General features: G+C 44.7%; 2 non-coding genes across 2 annotated transcripts; both read left to right on the top strand.

Moving 5' to 3' along the window:
• Positions 1–11,560: 11,560 nt before the first annotated feature.
• On the top strand, positions 11,561–11,714 carry LOC149168372 (5.8S ribosomal RNA). Its single transcript, XR_016259998.1, has one exon. It is a non-coding gene; the product is annotated as a 5.8S ribosomal RNA (ribosomal RNA).
• Positions 11,715–11,961: 247 nt separating this feature from the next.
• LOC149168371 (25S ribosomal RNA) lies at positions 11,962–15,365 on the top strand. The gene has a single exon (XR_016259995.1). It is a non-coding gene; the product is annotated as a 25S ribosomal RNA (ribosomal RNA).
• Positions 15,366–17,391: the final 2,026 nt, after the last annotated feature.

The raw sequence follows: 17,391 nt of genomic DNA, 5'->3' as shown, positions 1-17,391 counted from the left end.
ATCGAGCTAGCTCCAGAGGCGCGGAGGGATGCGCAGGGCATTGCAACACTAGCCCTGGCTCCTCCAGAAGATGATACGATGGAGACAATGATCTAGAACCTTGAGGGCCTGCTAGTAGGGATTCTAGATTACATGGGGATCGACGAGGTCCCCAGAGCGTCCGAGATCCACACAGTAGGACTAGAACCCAGGATGCACCACCTGTTGAGGTGGGTGACATGAGCGGTAGTGTACTATAGGGAGCACAACCCATCACAATAGATGCCTAGGTTTTTATTTCCTACTGGTGATTTTTGAGAGACATGTGTCTCAGATGTATGGAGAACACAGACTCTATTTGGACATGTACACTTATTTTTGAGCGCCTCAGTGCACGACATGATATATATATATATATATATATATATATATATATATATATATATATATATATATATATATATATATATATATACATATTTCTATGGTCTATTATTGTGTTTTACATGCTTCTTGTATGCTATTTTGATTACATGTTACGCAAATGTCTCTCTAATTCATGATTAGCCAATGCATCAGTTAACGTGTTTAATCGTCATGGAATATGCTGATATGTAATGAAATCGAAATTCCTCTCTAACAATTTAACACGTAAATACAACCTTAAAATCGATTGGTCTCTGACGGAATATCGCCCATTGAGCTGGTGGACGACAAGCTGAGTGTCCAAGTTCACAACCAATGCATGAATACTGAGATTAATCGCCTCAACCAGTAACTCAATCACAGCACTATATTCAACAAAATTGTTTGTGATACAACCTAAAGACACACCTTGAAGGTCTATCAACTCACCATGAGGATCGTAGATCACCCATGCCACAGAGGACAAGTTGCGGGTACTGCAGCAAGCACCATCGACGAAACCAACGTAAGGTGCACTAGACATCTGCACAAGAAGCCAAAGACACAATAAGCGGAAATCACGCCTTCACACCAAGCCAAAAACATGAAAGCACATACGCAACACACCTGCTAAAAACACACGTATGTACAAATCAAAGTGCATGGAATTCACGCATAGTACTTTTTCAAGTAAAGCCCATTTCGGGGCTTATCGAGAGAATTCCCTTCATAATCAATTAGCTCGTAGGCCCCTTTCTGCAAAAATATCTTTACAATAGAAGGCCCTAGCCACATGGGCTCGAGTTTGCCTGCCCCCAGCTTATCATTCGCTTGATCATAGAGCAAGACTAAATCTCCCTCAACAAAGTAACAAGGATGGATAGTATGATCAAAGTGAGTTTTCACTCTCTTCTTTTGTGCTTCGATAGCTAGAGAGGCTAGGTGATGGGTCTCGTCCAGCCATTATAGGTAAAGAATGCATTCTTCTATCGGAGTAGTGTTGGGAAGTAATTCAAAGACCAACTTCAAAGAAGGGATCTTGCACTTGATTGGAAGGGTAGCCTCCAGTCCGTAAACTAATTCAAATGGAGTGAAACCGGTGGCATCCTTCACAGAGGTTCGGTAGGCCCACAAGGCGGAGAACAACATCAAGTGTCAGTTAGACATGTTCATGCCAATGGTACATTGAAGCATCGTAACTAGAACCTTGTTAATGGCTTCTACTTGGCCATTGGCCTGAGGATAGTATGGAGTCGAACTATCATGCCGTAAGCCTAGCTGGGTTGTTAGGTCGGTCATCATGTGATTACTGAAATGCTTCCTATGATCAGTGACGATAGCCTGGGGGACTCTGAACCGTGAAATAACATGATTAAAAAAAAATTGTGCCGCTGTGTGACCATCTTCAGATAATGTGGGCATCGCCACGACCCATTTTGTGAAGTAATCAACGGCAACGATAATATACCCATGCCCCCTGGCTGAGCAAGGGTTACATGTCATATAATCAGTGCCCCATTTTGCAAAAGGGTCAATGGTAACAACAGGGTGCAATGGAGCGGGAGGCACACGCATCCTCCGCTGGTAGATCTGGCACTCATGACAGGAGCGGACGGCAAGAATGCAATCCTTAAATATGGAGGTCCAGAAATAACCGGCGTGGAGGATCTTTTGAGTAGTAGCATATCCAAACACGTGACCACCAGAGGCACTAGAATGGCAGTCATTCAAAACTCGCTCAGCCTCCTCGAATGTTAGGCATCGACGGAGAATGGAGTCAGCACCAAGACAGTAAAGGGTGTCCCCGATGATACGATAGGGTTGAGACTGATGACGAATCTATCGTCGAGCATCCTTAGACACATCGAGATGAAAAGAGGATGTCTACAGATATACAATGATATCCCTGTACCGGGGATCGAGGGTGCTAATTAGGAACAGAGTTTCATCCAGGATATGGTCCTCTGACCGAGAGGGCATGGTAGGAGATGGCAAAGAGCAAAGTAACTCAGCAAAGACAAGAGATTTCTTAGACTTGGCGATGGTGAATTCCAAGTCGAACTCTTGGAGGGTGACGATCCACTTCGAGTACTTGCCCCCCAGCAACTGATGTGAGAGAATGGACGTCGCCGGGTTGCAATCAGAAACCACGGTCGTAGTGCACAACAAGATATAATGGCGGAAACATTGGATGGCACAAACAATGGCCAGTGCCAACTTCTCGACATAAGCGTATCGAGTTTCCATATATAGAAGATTGCAGCTGAGATAATATATGACATGCTCAGTGTCATCATCATCATCTTGAATGAGAAGCATGCCAACAGTGGCATCGACAGCGACCAAACACAGAGTATATTCGTGATGATAATTCAGAGGACGCAACAATGGAGTAGAAACAAGGAGACCCTTGAGATGCTACAAGGACTCTTGAGTAGTGGTATCCCAATGAAAAGGGGTATCTCGCTTCAGTAACCGTGTGAAACCTTTAGCCACTTCGGCATAGTTCAGAATAAATCGTCTTAAAATTTGCTTTGCCCTGAAAACTCTACAATTGCTGCAAAGAAGCAGGGGGAGGAAGATTCAGAATAGCCTCGACTTTAAGGGGATCCAAATGGATGCCCTCTCGGGAGAGGATAAACCCGAGCAGTCTTCCTGACTCAACGCAGAAGACACACTTATGAGGATTAAGCCTGATGCGGTAGTGTTGACAATGGAGAAATATTTCACGAAGATGAGCGGGATGGTCCTAGTGTTTTGCTGAATGAGCTGGTAGATCATCCAGGTAGGGTTGTACAATGTGTCGAATGTCATGTAATTCATAGGAAATTGCACGTTGGAAGGTAGAACCGGCATTCTTCAAAGCGAAAGGGATATTTTTGTAGGCAAAAGTGCCCCTCGGATAGATAAAGGCAATATTGTGCTGATCTGTGGGTGAAATATTGATCTAGTTATACCCAGAAAAACCGTCCATAAATGAATACATTTTGCTCCCAGAAAACTCATTAATGAACTGGTCAATGAAGGGTGAGGGGAAGTTATCTTTGGGACAGGCCCAGTTAATATCATGATAATCAACACAGACTCGAATGGCACCCTGTTTTTTAGTCACAGGGATGATATTGGAAACCCAATCTGTGAGTGGGATGGGGTAAATAAAACCAGCCTTAAGAAGCTTTTCAACTTCTGCTTTAATAGCCGCAGCCTTTCGGGGGTGCACGAGGCGTAGACGTTGGTGAATAGGCTTAGCATTTGGATATGTAGGTATCTCATGCACCACTATACTAGGATCAATGCCAGGCATTTCTTCATAGGACCAAGCAAAGATGTCATGAAATTCGCGAAAAAGATTAGTATAGAGTTAAATTTCCTCCGGAGTACAAGTGACTCCGACATGGATATGCTCAACAATCCTTGGTTTCATAGAGATGTTGATAGGCTGGGTCTACGTGATGTTTCCCATATTGCCTTCAGAATACACTTGATAAACTTGAATAGGTGTCTGAAGTGGTTGGGATGGGAGACAAGGAGCAAACTGCTCGAGACAGGTAAGCATTTCCCGGTGGGCAGGGAGGAACGAGGAACGATGGTGATGATCAGACCAAGGGGGTTCCTCGAGAGACATGGTCTCGATAATGGCTTCATCGAAAGGAAATGTTTCCTTTAACGGATCTGAAGAAGCGTCATCTCCAAGCCAAGGGGAATGAGCGTACGAGTCAGGAGCCCTGCTCAAAGGAGTAGGTTCAAAAGGTGGAGCCGATGCAGAAATAATTTCAACATAGTTGAGCTCGGTAGGACTCAACGACATCTCATCGCCCCAATATTCTACCTGATCAGTGGGGGGAAGAACCCACGGATTAGAGCGAACGGAAATCATATTGATAGGAGTGACGTTAGGAAGTGGGAGTGAAAAAACACCCATCAGGGCAGGATCTTTAAAAAGTCCAGCTCCCACACTCTCATATGGGATGGAGGTATTATCCATAAATGGCATGTTGCCTTCGAAAGAGGAAGCGAAGAAGGACAAATGGTCTACGGTGACGATCTTCCCCTGATGAGGGAAACGAATGACACAGAATAGAGATGAAGCCACGGCTCGCATGGCGTATGTCCAGCTACATCCCAAAAGGAGGTTGTAGGTAACATTAGCATCAACAACTTCAACTTCCATTTTGACCATATTCCCTTCCAAAGTAATTTGTAAACATTAGAGTATACCATAAGGGCGAGACTCTCTCCCATCAAAGGCTTCCAAGGTCATAGGAGACTGGCTCAGAGTCAGAGAACCAATAGCCTTCCAACAGGCAACAAACATGATGCAAGTTGAAGCACCTTCATCAATGACTATACGATGAATCATTTTGGACTTGATGATGACCTGTATGAGGAAGGAAATTTGGTGAGGCAGTCTTGGTATATGGCTTTCCAGGTCAAAAGTAATCAAATCCAAGTTAGCCAGGTCTATGCCACCGCCAGCTGATAGCAAGGACTTCCTCTAAGAGGGGGAGCTCTGGAGTACTTCTAAAGCAGACATAGCTGATGGAGCCTAGGCTAAGTCCTCAATGATGCTATAGTGTTGGGCAGCATGAGCATTAGGGTTGTAAGAATATTTCCAAAGTACACCTTTCGGAGGGGGTCGGACAAACGTCTCAGTGCTAGGTCTCTCGATATGGAATGGACTAGAACTGGATGGAGGAGTGCTAGAGGGGACCTCAGGCTCTTTCCCGACAAGCGACGAATACTCTTTTGCTCGAGTAGTCATGTGGACGAGAATTGTCCCAGCCATAAATACTTGAGAACCAAAGGGAGAAGAGGATTGAGATGGATCAGCCACCATTTGTGTTTTGCAATGAGGGAAAAGGTTCTTTGAGCACAACAGGAGTCTCGGGAGCACCTTTCAACAAACGACTAACTTCAGACCGCCTTGGGCAGTCTTTGGTATCGTGATCCTTGTCACAGATAAGACAAGGGTACTTGGGTTTGTGTTTGGTGCCCTCTTCTTATCAAGGTTTAGGGGAATCCTGCTTAGGTTGATCCGCTTTATTCTTCCCTTTTCCCTTCTTCTTTCCTTTCAAGGCTTTGTCCGCTGTGGTGGACTGAATAGCGTTAACCTCAGAAGTACTACCAGAATTGGATACAACTTGAGAATTATTTTCATTCAAAGCATTTGAATTTTGCTTCCCAGGGTTCGTGGAAGTTTTCTTTGAAGGCGGATTAATGAAACCGATGATACCGTCAACAGATGGAGTTGGCAGGGCCTTGGAAGTTTCGAGTCTCGGGGCATCAGGCAAATAATCATATAACATACCGGAGTGGGAGTAAACCAAGTCAAGGTACTGAGCGCATGCAATAGCCTGCTCTTGAGTTACACATGCCCCCATAACAATGTCCTGTGCTATCAGACCGACAAATGAGGTCGTGAACAAGTCAGTAAGAAGTTGATCGGGAATCCAAAACTTAATCAAACGACGACATCGTCTCCATTCATGAATATGATCAGAGATATGCGTAGCCGTTGTCTTTTTTAAGGATGTCAGGAGGTGTGTGCCCATTTCATATCGAATTGGCAATTGAAAATGAGTTAAAAATGCCATAGCCAACAAGTTAAAATCCTGAAAGGATCCGTGAGACAACTCAATATACCATTTAGCAGTAGAGCCAGTGGGAGTCCTTTGAAAAAGGCAGAGCTGGATTGAATCATCAAGCCATGAATTCGATGAACACCATAGATGATAAGTCATGACGTGAGCTTGGCGATCTTCTCCAGCTTTACCATCAAATTTGGGACAATCACCGAGAATCTTAGTTGGAACTGGGGGTTAATACAGATTATGGAGAATAGGATCATTGGTCAGTTTGGACACATCCAGTAATTCCAACATTGCTAAAAAGGGTAATTGAGGGTTAAAGGACATCTGGGGCTATGGGTAGGAGGTAGTACCAAAGTTCCAACCAGCTATCGGTTGCCCCCATTGATTTTGTCCAGATGGATTTGGCCCCGGAGGGTTTTGTCCGTAGGGATTTTGTCCATAGGGGTTATAGGATGGTTGACCCTGGATTTGCCCCCCAGCATTCCATTGATTACCAACTGGGCTTGCAAGAGCAACATAAGGTTGTTGGTAATTCTGATAAGGACTCACCTGCAGTTGTTGATAATTTTGATACAGGGCAAACTGAGTTTGCCCCTAGGATTGCTGGAAACCATAAGGTGGCTGGGCTCCAAATTGAGCCTGAGAGGCCGGCTGCGTTTGATAAGCTAGTTTGGGTGGAGGTCCAACCTGCATTTGAAGACTGGAATGGGTCTGGAGCCTAGCCTGGGGTTAAAAATCAGGTTGAGCTTGAGAAGCAACAATCATTTGAGTGCCCGGTTGAGCAGGCCCAGAAGGATGTCCTTGAGAAAATTGAGGCTGAGCCATATGGCCAGAAGGTTGACCTAGTTGAGATTGAGATTGACCCATCTGCCCAGAAGGTTGAGCTCGCTGGGTGTTGGGCTGTCCTTGCACAACTGAGGGTTGTTCTGATAGACCAGATGGCTAATTGAACTTGACAGTTGGTTGACCTGATTTCATTTGAGGCTGACCGACTTGTCCATATGTTTGACCATACTGGATAGTGGGTTGGCCTTGCTGAATGTAAGGTTGACCAACTTGTCCAAAAGGTACCCTTGCTGGACACTAGTTTTGCCTTGTTGCATGTAAGGTTGTCCCGAATTACCAGAAGGTTGCGCAAAATATGTAAAAGACATACCACCAGAGGCCGAAGGTTGTCCCTTGAAGGGTTGTCCTTGTGGGCCTCCAGGTTACCCTGGATAAGACTGCCTGTAATACTGTTTCCCATAAGAGGTTTGCATGTAAGACGGTTGGCCTTAATGAGGTGGTTCTTGAAGATGTACAGGCGATACTTGGCCACCGCCGTAACCAGTGGTGGTCCAAGCAATGGATAATGGGACCGTGACTTCAACCACAGGCTGAGGTGATAGAGGTACATGGTAATAGATATGAGCCCCTCTAGAATCATAATAATGAAATGGATTTTGAGGATCGACATTCTGAAGAGCATGCAAATATTGATCGTATGCCCCCTGCTAGAATAGAACCAGAAAAGGGTGGGGCACCTAGCGTAGGGTCAACAATTTTGGGTACGGGTGTCAATGGGCCACTATTAGCTGAGCCTGAAGAAGGTCCAGCAGCAGCGGTCACAACTGAGGATGCAGTAATGGCACCGAAAACGGGGGTTGAAGAAGCCACACAAACAGTTGGAATAGTTGGGATGGAAGTGATAGGCACATTTTGAATTTGAGGAATAAAGGACTTCGAGGTCGGAGTGATGGTGTGCGACCACATAGAACTCGTAGGGGGAGTCCTAGAAGACATAACATCCCTCAACAACTTATAGCGTAAAGTCAATGTAACACCAAGATGGGTGATACGAAAAGGTTGAGTTTCCATTGAGATGGTAATTTCACCACTCCTCGCAACGGATTCTTCACTTGTGACAGGGGATGTGTCCTCCATATCATAAGAAGACATTGGGACTGAAACGCTAGGAGGAGTACCATGAATATCCTCTTCAGAAGGCTCCAAAATGGGGTTCCAGTGAATCTCATAAATCTCGTCCTCTAGAGCGCGAGAGTTAATCGGTTGGATACTCAAAATAACAAGGAGAGTATCACTCACAACCGATAGCTCGGGAGCAACAGAAGAAGGAGACCCTTGGTCACTCAGAACGGGAGACAGGATCGATGATTCCGCCAGGATGATGACTTCAAAAGATCCTAGGAAAACTAACGAGAAAGGACCCTACTCAAGCTAATGCAAACACGATCTAACCGGGTAAATGTGAATCATGGCTGAATAAATTTTAAGACACAGGAACAAAACTTGACCTTTTCATTTTTAAAGAGTCAAGAAAAGGACAAAAGATGAATCTAGTTTCCTTCGAATATTTAATGAGCCTGAAGTGACAAGTGCTGAAATGGACCTTTTCTTTTAGGGAGTCTGAAAAGGAACGAAAGTGACTACTTTGGAGAACTAGGAAAAAGGTTTACCAGACAAATCCATAAAACTGCATATACACCTTGGCAGTCATATGAAAACTAGGGACTTTCCATACAGCAATCAATCTTCCCGAATTTTGTGTTCGGTGCGTTACAGTTTGTAAGGAGGTAGACATGGCTTCCTATGGATAAAGGATGATAACCTAGTGGGGTCTCCCAGCATATACTCGACGGTACATGGGAGAAAAAATACGTGCTAGACCACTATTGAGTCACAAAAGGAGGAACCACCCAACCTTGAGTGGAAACAAAAATGACTAGGTTTAACGATGCCAGAGCACGTCTCTAGCCTAGAGCTCTAAATGTGTGCGTTATGTTCCAATGTGTTGTTAGATTTATTCAGTTCATTTTAAAGTTTATCTTGGATTATGTTTCAGTTTTCAGGCCTTACCATATGTATATAACAAAACCTAGGATGCAAATATAATGAATGAAATATCCTTTTCTTTCGATGAACACCTACCTATGGGAGGGTAGAGAGATCATTCCCAAACCAAGAAAACCAAGGTAACAAAGTAGTCACTCAATGCAAGCAGACATCAAATGCTAAAGTGCACATATACTTCTAATGAGAGATTTAATCATTCGCTTTTCAATATGCAACTTGAAATGCCAATTCACTTTCACTTTCGCATGCTAAATGAAATGAAATTCTTTTGATTTTGTTGTCTCTTAAATCTAAAAGAAACCAAAAAGAAATAAACAAATGTGGAAAAGTGGTTGATCCAAACAATTGTAATCTATGTCTGGGTAGTGAAGAGAAATCGAATCAATGTCGAGATTGGTCCAATAAAAATCACTAAACAATCAACCAAAAGTAAGCAAAAGGGAAGGCATAATCAAACCAACAGCAAGCAGCAAATGAATCCTTGTAAACAAGCAACCAAGTGAATTGATCCAAAGGACTTGAAACAATGAAACCAAGTCACAAAGCAAGAAAAACAAGATTTATTTAACAAAGCTCACAAGAGAGTTCCTCAATCTCTAAACAGTGAAAAACAAGTTATCAAACAAGTGAGAAAAACAAGGGAGTAGCAAGACTGACAGATTCAAGAGGCAGAATTGAAAAAAATCAATTCTACAGAAATCAACGTGGGTGATACACAAGCAACAAGCACTGATATGAAGCACACCGTAGTAACAAAGCGATGTCAGCGCGAAAGTACACGAATTTTACGCGATGGTCCAATTTACAAAACCGTCGCGACTATTAAGCATAATTACACGATTAACAGGATACTACAAAAGGGGTGACGTGATGACAACACTACTATTAAATTAAAAGATGCGATGATGTTCAAAAAAGTAACAGGTGAACCAAAAACTCCCAAATCAAAAACAATCAATCATTAATCAAATAAGGGCATTTCCCAGATCAGGCCAGGAAACTTAGAAGACTGGTAACTAATCCCCAAAGCTTCAAAAGCGACTAAAACAAAATCAAGACAAGAGTAAACAAGAAAAGAACAAAGGCCAAGGATCCCTAGTGGAGTCGCTAATTTGTGATGTAGGAAAGTGTTCCCTCTGTGGATAGAGGAAACCCCTCTAGCCCTAGAGTGGGTCTAGTCACAAACAAGGACAGATCAACAATAGCTTTCCTTAAACAGTCATAGTTGGAGGCCTACCTCAACCAGTGGTCGATGGAGTTCCATTGCAGTGCTCCAACTTCCGCTTCCTTCTCCTAATGAGTAATCAACCTAAAACAATGCAAAGGAAATACAACAAAGCACGTAACTGGAAAAACAATGATCTATTTACTCACAAAGTCAAGAAGTCATGATTTATCAAGTATATTACATACAAGACATAGGAAAACATCATTGATTGCATTAATAATGAAATAAGAGTAAGATTACAACCAAAGTCTTGACGTCACAAGCCTTCTTAGAGGGATCCACCGAGCATGTTCCTCAAGCATTCACATTTGAAGATGGATCTCCCAATACACAAGTCTCTCTCACTCACAAGGTTTACACAAGATGAAGGGCACTTCACAACCTTCCTAAATCTATCAACAATCCCACACTTGTCACACTCACACCAGCTATCTAGAAAACTCACAAGCACTAATAACACTATCAGCAATCACTCCAAAGACTAAGAAATCCAAAAAACTAGTAGCACATAGCAATGGTGGGAGTTTAAATAGGAGAATTAGTCTCCATGAAAGGTGGGAGAGTGAGCTTATCTCCAAGGAAGGTAGCACAAATGATGGAAGAGCCACGCCAGAGAAAGGAGCGCGACATAAACTAGGCCAACAACCAAGTCTGGAGTCATCTGGAAGGGCGATTGTTGGAACAAATTCACCCAATCTGGATCATTGCGGGCACATAACTGGCCTACCGTGCTGACATCGCTATTAAATAACCTAGCCAGTCAAGTCATCATAGAATATTACAAGCTACAGTTGAGCTGGCACATAAAAATCCAACCATCATGGGAATCAGGTGTACTTCCGTGATGGCAATGCTTCTGGACTATTTTGGAGCGCCCATTAGCGCGTTTATTTAGCCAATAGACACGATGAGGCAGAAACTTTTGAAAAATTGGGTCATTTGGCAACATTAGAGAGCATTTGTCTAACATGAGCATGAACAACTTTGGACACATGACACAGTAGGAAGATAGGAGTGAAGACAGTGACAAATTACTGTGTAATAGTCATCCTCTTCAATTCCCCCCTTTTTGCAAAGGCACAGGGCTTCGGAGGCTTGTGCTTGGTTTGAGCCTCCCCTTGTGAGCCGATAGCCACGTTTTATCTCTATTTCTTTCACTTTGTTTTCTTCCCTTCTTCCTTTCAGTCCCTAGCTTTATGGAGAAAAGGGGGAATTGTTGTGGACTGGTGTTCAGGAAGGATTAAAAGCAGTGTGAGCTCCTAGGGTGGCCACCCTAGTCCTTCTCAATTGTTGTTCCATGTATTTCCCCCCTTTTTGCGAGGGCATGGGGCTCAGGGAGATTGTTCTCTATTTGAGCCTTCTCCTATGAGGGGGGTAGACACCTTTGTTTCTCTTTCTTTCATGCGTTTTTCTTCCTTTCCTCCTTTTGGCCCTTAGCCTTACATTTTTTTTGGGGGGTGCCCTATTCAGTGTTGTGGCATATTTTTCGGTAATACATGGAAACGAATCTTGGAAATGGATATCTCAGCTCTTGTTACAATGAAGAATGTAGCGAAATGCGATACTTAGTGTGAATTGCAGAATCCTACGAACCATCGCGTTTTTGAACGCAATTTGCGCCTGAGGCCTTGGTCGAGGGCATGTATATTTGGATGTCACATCCCATTCAAGCACGCTCCCTGCAATATGTTAGGGATAATTGGAGCTGGTCATCTGTGCCCAATGAGTTGCATTTGGCTAAAATAACTTAAGCGATGTTTCATGGCGTGCATCGATGGGCGGTGATCTTGTCCCCTTGGATGTGCAATCGGCGTTAGCTGATGCAGGCTTTATGTGGAATCACTCAAACTTGCTTTGCTCTCTCTTTTCCTCCCATCGGGTAGGGTGAACTTAGCTCCAACTTTTCAACCTCAGCTCAGGCGATAACACCCACTAAGTTTAAGCATATAATTAAGCAGAGGAAAAGAAACTTACAAGGGTTCCCCTAGTAGTGGCGAGCGAACCAGGAAGAGCCCAACATGAAAACGAGCAGCAACATCACCTGAATTGTTGTCTGGAAAAGTGTCCTCAGCGGCGGACCTGGTCCAAGTCCCTTGGAAGGGGGCACCTAAGAGGGTGAGAGCCCCATTGGGTCGGGACCCTGCCACATCACAAGGCATTGTCAGTGAGTTGGGTTGTTTGGGAATGCAACCCTAATTGGGTGGTAAATTCTATATAAGGCTAAATACGGGCAAGAAACTGATAACAAACAAGTACCATGAGGGAAAGATTAAAAGGACTTTGAAAAGAGAGTTAAAGAGTGCTTGAAATTTCAAGGAGGGAAGCAGATGGAGGTTTTCGATGCATCTTGGTAAGATGTGGAATGGCTCAGGCTAGTCCGCTGCTCGACTTAAGGTGAAAACCAACAAAGGTTGCTATATCCTCACAAGCATGGGTGGATTACTGCCTGTCAGTCTGCCATTGCATTGGTCAAGGAATGAAGCGTGCACACTTGTGGTGGGCCATGTGTACCTGCGTGCTCGTGGTGTTGGTTGGTGGGCTTTCAATTCGACCCATCTTGAAACACGAACCAAGGAGTCTAACATGTGAGCAAGTCAGTGGGTTTGAAAAACTGCGAGGCGCAAGGAAGCTGATGGGTGAGATCCCCTCTCTGGGGGGTGCATCGTCGACCAACCTTGAGCTTATGCAAAGGGTTCGAGTGCGAGCACACCTGTTGGGACACAAAATATGGTGAACTATGCATGAGTAAGGTGAAGCCAAAGGAAACTTTGGTGGAGGCTCGTAGTGATACTGACGTGAAAATCATTTTTCTGACTTGGGCATAGGGGCGAAAGATTAATCGAACCATCTAGTAGTTGGTTTCCTCTGAAAGTTTCCCTCGGGATAGCTAGAGCTCACGCATGAGTTTTATCAGGTAAAAAATTATTAGAGGCATCAGGGGTGTAATGCGCTCGACCTATTCTAAAACTTTAAATAGGTAAGAGGGTGTGACTGCTCCATTGAGTCGTGCCGTGGAATCAAGAGCTCCAAGTAAGCCATTTTTGGTAAGTAGAACTGGTGATACGGGATGAACCGAAAGTTGAGTTCCGGTGCCGAATTGCATGTTAACCTAGATTCCACAAAGGGTGTTGGTTGATTAAGATAGTAGGACGGTGGTCATGGAAGTTGAAATCTGCTAAGGATTGTGTAACAATGCACCTGCAGAATCAACTAGCCCTGAAAATGGATGGCGCTGAAGCATGCAACCTATACTCAACTGTTGGAGCAATTACTTGGCTCTGATGAGTAGGAGGATGCAGGGATCATTGAGAAACCTCGGGCATGAGCTTGGGTGGATTAGCCCGCAGTGCAGATCTTGGTGGTAGTAGAAAATATTCAAATGAGAACTTTGAAGACTGGAGTGGGGAAAGGTTCCATGTGAACAACACTTTGACATGGGTTAGTCGATCCTAAGAAATGGGGAAGTCTTGTATCAAGGGTGCACTCTGCATGAGCATAGAAAGGGAATCAAGTTCATATTCTTGAACCAGGACATGGTGGCGGGTGACAATGTTATGAAATCTGGAGACATCATCGGCGGCCCCGTGAAGAATTGTCTTTTCTTTTTAATAGCTTGCCCACCTTGGAATTAGTTCACCCGGAGATAGGGTCCAACAGCTCGAAGAACACTGCATGTCTTGCAATGTACGATGCACCCTCAATGGCCCTTGAAAATCTGGAGGACCGAGTACTATTCATGCCCGGTCGTACTCATAACCGCATCAGGTCTCTAAGGTGAACAACCTTTGGTGAATAGAACAATGTAGGTAAGAGAAGTCAGCAAAACAGATCCGTAACTTCGAGAAAAGGATTAGCTCTGAGGGTTGGGCCTAGGGGTCTGTGCCCTCAACTTGTGGGCTGTCAGTAGTCTGCCCAAGCTGCTTTTGTAGCGAGGGAGGGCAGTCATGTGCCGATTGGGCTACGAGGGTAGTGTTCCCCTTATCTGGGGCTTTTTCCTATGTGGCGAAAAGTTGACTCAAAATTGGTACGAATAAGGGGAATCCAATTTTTAATTAAAACAAAGCATTGTGATGGTCCCTGTGGATGCCGACACAATGTGATTTCTGCCCAGCACTTTGAATGTCAAAGTGAAGAAATTTAACCAAGCATGGATAAATGGTGGGAGTAACTATGACTTTCTTAAGGTAGCCAAATGCGTCGTCATCTAATTAGTGACATGCATGAATGGATTAATGAGATTCCCACTATCCCTATCTACTATCTAGTGAAACCACAACCAAGGGAACGGGCTTGGCAGAATCAGCGGGGAAATAAGACCCTATTGAGCTTGACTCTAGTCCGAATTTGTGAAATGACTTGAGAGGTGTAGAATAAGTGGGAGACGTTTTTGGCGCAAGTGAAATACCACTACTTTTAACATTATTTTACTTATTCCGTGGGGTGGTGGTAGGCCATTGCCCCTGTTTTTGGCCTTAAGGCACGTTTCGGTGGGTCGATCCTGGCGGAAGACATTGTTAGGTGGGGAGTTTGGTTGGGGTGGCAAATCTGTTAAAAGATAATGCAGATGTCCTAAGATGAGCTCAATGAGAACATAATCTCATGTGGACCAAAAGGGTAAAGCTAATTTGATTTTGATTTTCAGTATGAATACAAACCGTGAAAGTGTGGCCTATCGATCCTTTAGATTTTCAGAATTTGAAGCTAGAGGTGTCAGAAAAGTTACCACAAGGATAACTGGCTTGTGGAAAACAAGCATTCATAGCGACATTGTTTTTTATCCTTCGATGTTGGCTCTTCCTAGCATTGTGAAGAAAAATTCACCAAGTGTTGGATTTTTCACCCACTAATAGGGAACTTGAGCTAGGTTTAGACCGTAGTGAGATAGGTTAGTTTTACCCTACTGATGAACCACATCGCAATAGTAATTCAACTTAGTACGAGAGGAACCGTTGATTCACATAATTGGTCATCACGCTTGGTTGAAAATCCAGTGCCGTGAAGCTACAGTATGTTGGACTATCACTAAATGCCTGTAAGTTAAAATCCACGCTAGAAGTTATGCATGTCACTCTTCAAATGTATCTCAACCTGGAGTAGGGGCATCACTTTGTCACCGCTAAGGGCCAGTGTCATTTGCAAACCGCGACCGTGAAGCATCTTGGTTGGGGAAGCTTTGAATTTCAATTCCAAATGGTCATTGAGAAGAATCCTTTTCAGACAACTTAAATACGCAATGGGGTATTGTACGTGGTAGAGTGGCCTTGCTGCCACGATCCATTGAGATTCAGCTCTTAGTCCCCTCGATTCAGATCTTTGCTCTTGTCACAAACAAATCCGGACAACCCTCCTACTCTCGCACCTTTTCCTATTCCTCTAGACAACAATTTTTTATTGCTTGGGGGCAGGAAATTTGGTCTTTCCACGCCACAACAGAAAAGGCACCGAATCCTGGGAAAATTGGGGTTTCCATGTCGTGCTCTGGTGCCAAAAATTTTGGGGTTTCCATGTCACACCCCACGCCCAAAATTTTGGGTTTCCATGTTGGAATGAAAGAGGAGTCGAAGCATGGGAGAAATTTGGGTTTCCATGCCACACCCTGGCACCCAAAATTTGGGGTTTCCACCCAGTGCCTAAAATTTGGGGCTTCTTCCTGGCGTAAAAAATTTTGGGTTTCCATGTCATACCCAAAATTTGGATTTCCATGTTGCGCCCAAAATTTTGGGTTTCCATGTCGTGCCAAAAATTCGGGGTTTCCACCCGGCGACTAAAATTTGGGGCTTCTGCCCAGCGCCTAAAATTTTGGGCTTCCATGTCGTACACAAAATTTGGGGTTTCCAAGTCGCACCTTGGAACGCAAACCTGGGGAAACTTAGGGTTTTCATGTTGCGCCATGACTGAAATCGGCGGCGCCAAAAGCCTGGGGAAACTTGGGGTTTCCATGTCATGCCCTGGTGCCCAAGCCTGGGAAACTTGGGGTTTCCATGTCGTGCCATGACCAAAACTGGTGGCACCCAAACCTAGGGAAACTTAGGGTTTCCATGTTGCTCCCTGGTTCCCAAGCCTGTGAAACTTGCGGTTTCCATGTCGTGCCACGGCCGAAACCACCGGCGCCCAAGTCTAGGGAAACTTGGGGTTTCCATGTCCCACCCTTGATGGAACCGTGGGTTTCCACATTTTACGACACGATGGAAATGTGGGGTTTTCAACAATGCCCCAATGCGGGGAACTTGGGGTTTCCATGATGATGCAAACCAGCTCGCAAGTCTGGGGAACATGGGGTGTTTTGAAACTACTACGCAAGTCTGAGGAACTCGCGGTTTCCATTTCGTGGCGCAGTCAGAACCACCGATGGAAACTACCCAATTTGGGAAACCTAGGGTTTCCATGTCGTGGCACACCCCACATCACCCGAGAGTCTGTGGAACATCATATTTCCATGTCGTGGGGTGACGAAAAGCTACCAAAGTCTGGGGAACACAGGGTGTCCATTTCGTGGTGCAATGCAAATTGCTACCCAAGTCAGTGGACACATGGGGTTCCATTTCGCGTCACGAAAAAAAATGTTATGCAAGTTTGGGGAACGTGGGGTTCCCATGTCACTCGTGCCACGGCTAAAATTATCGCCCAAGTCTGCGAAGCTTCGGGTTTCCATGTCATCACATGACAGGGAACAACCACCCATGTTTGGGGAGTTTCAGGTTTCCATGTCATCACGGGACAGGGAACAACCACCCAAGTCTACCGAGCACTGGGCTTTCCATTCTGTGGCATGACAGAAACCACCCAATTATGGGAAACTCGGGGTCTTCCATGTCCCGCCATAACAGAAACCATGACCTCAGTGTACGGAACTCAGGCTTCCATGCTGCAAAATGACAGAGAACCGCCCAAGTCCATGGAACCCGGGGGCTTCTGTTTCATGGCATGAGGGAAACCACCTAATTCCAGGAACCTCTGGGGTCTCCATCTCCCACCCGGGCGAAAACCGCAGCCCCAGTGCGGGGAACTTGGGTTTCCATGTTGCAACATGACTAAAATCCCCCAAGTTTATGGAACTCATGGTTTCCATGTTGCGGAACGATGAAGAACCACCCAAGTATTTCGAACTCAGGGTTTCTGTTTCGCAGTAGGGTGGAAACTTCTTGAATGGATTGTCTCTGGAACTTGGGGTTTCCATGCTTCGCTGCGAGGGGAGCCATCGAAGTGTAGGGAAAGCGGGGTTTCCCTATCCCTTCATGACGACAGCTGCCCAAGTGCACAAAATCTAGGGTTTCCATGTCCCATCGTGCCAAAAACCTCTACCACATAGGGGGGGGGGCCTTGGGTGTCATGTAT

The sequence above is a fragment of the Pinus tabuliformis genome, chromosome 4_2 (assembly GCF_031772625.1).
Source record: "Pinus tabuliformis cultivar Carrire ecotype Pingquan chromosome 4_2, CPIR1, whole genome shotgun sequence".
NCBI classification, from domain to species: Eukaryota; Viridiplantae; Streptophyta; class Pinopsida; order Pinales; family Pinaceae; genus Pinus; species Pinus tabuliformis.
The sequence above is the reverse complement of the archived record's forward strand: the minus strand, read 5'-3'. Positions and strand labels throughout refer to the sequence as shown.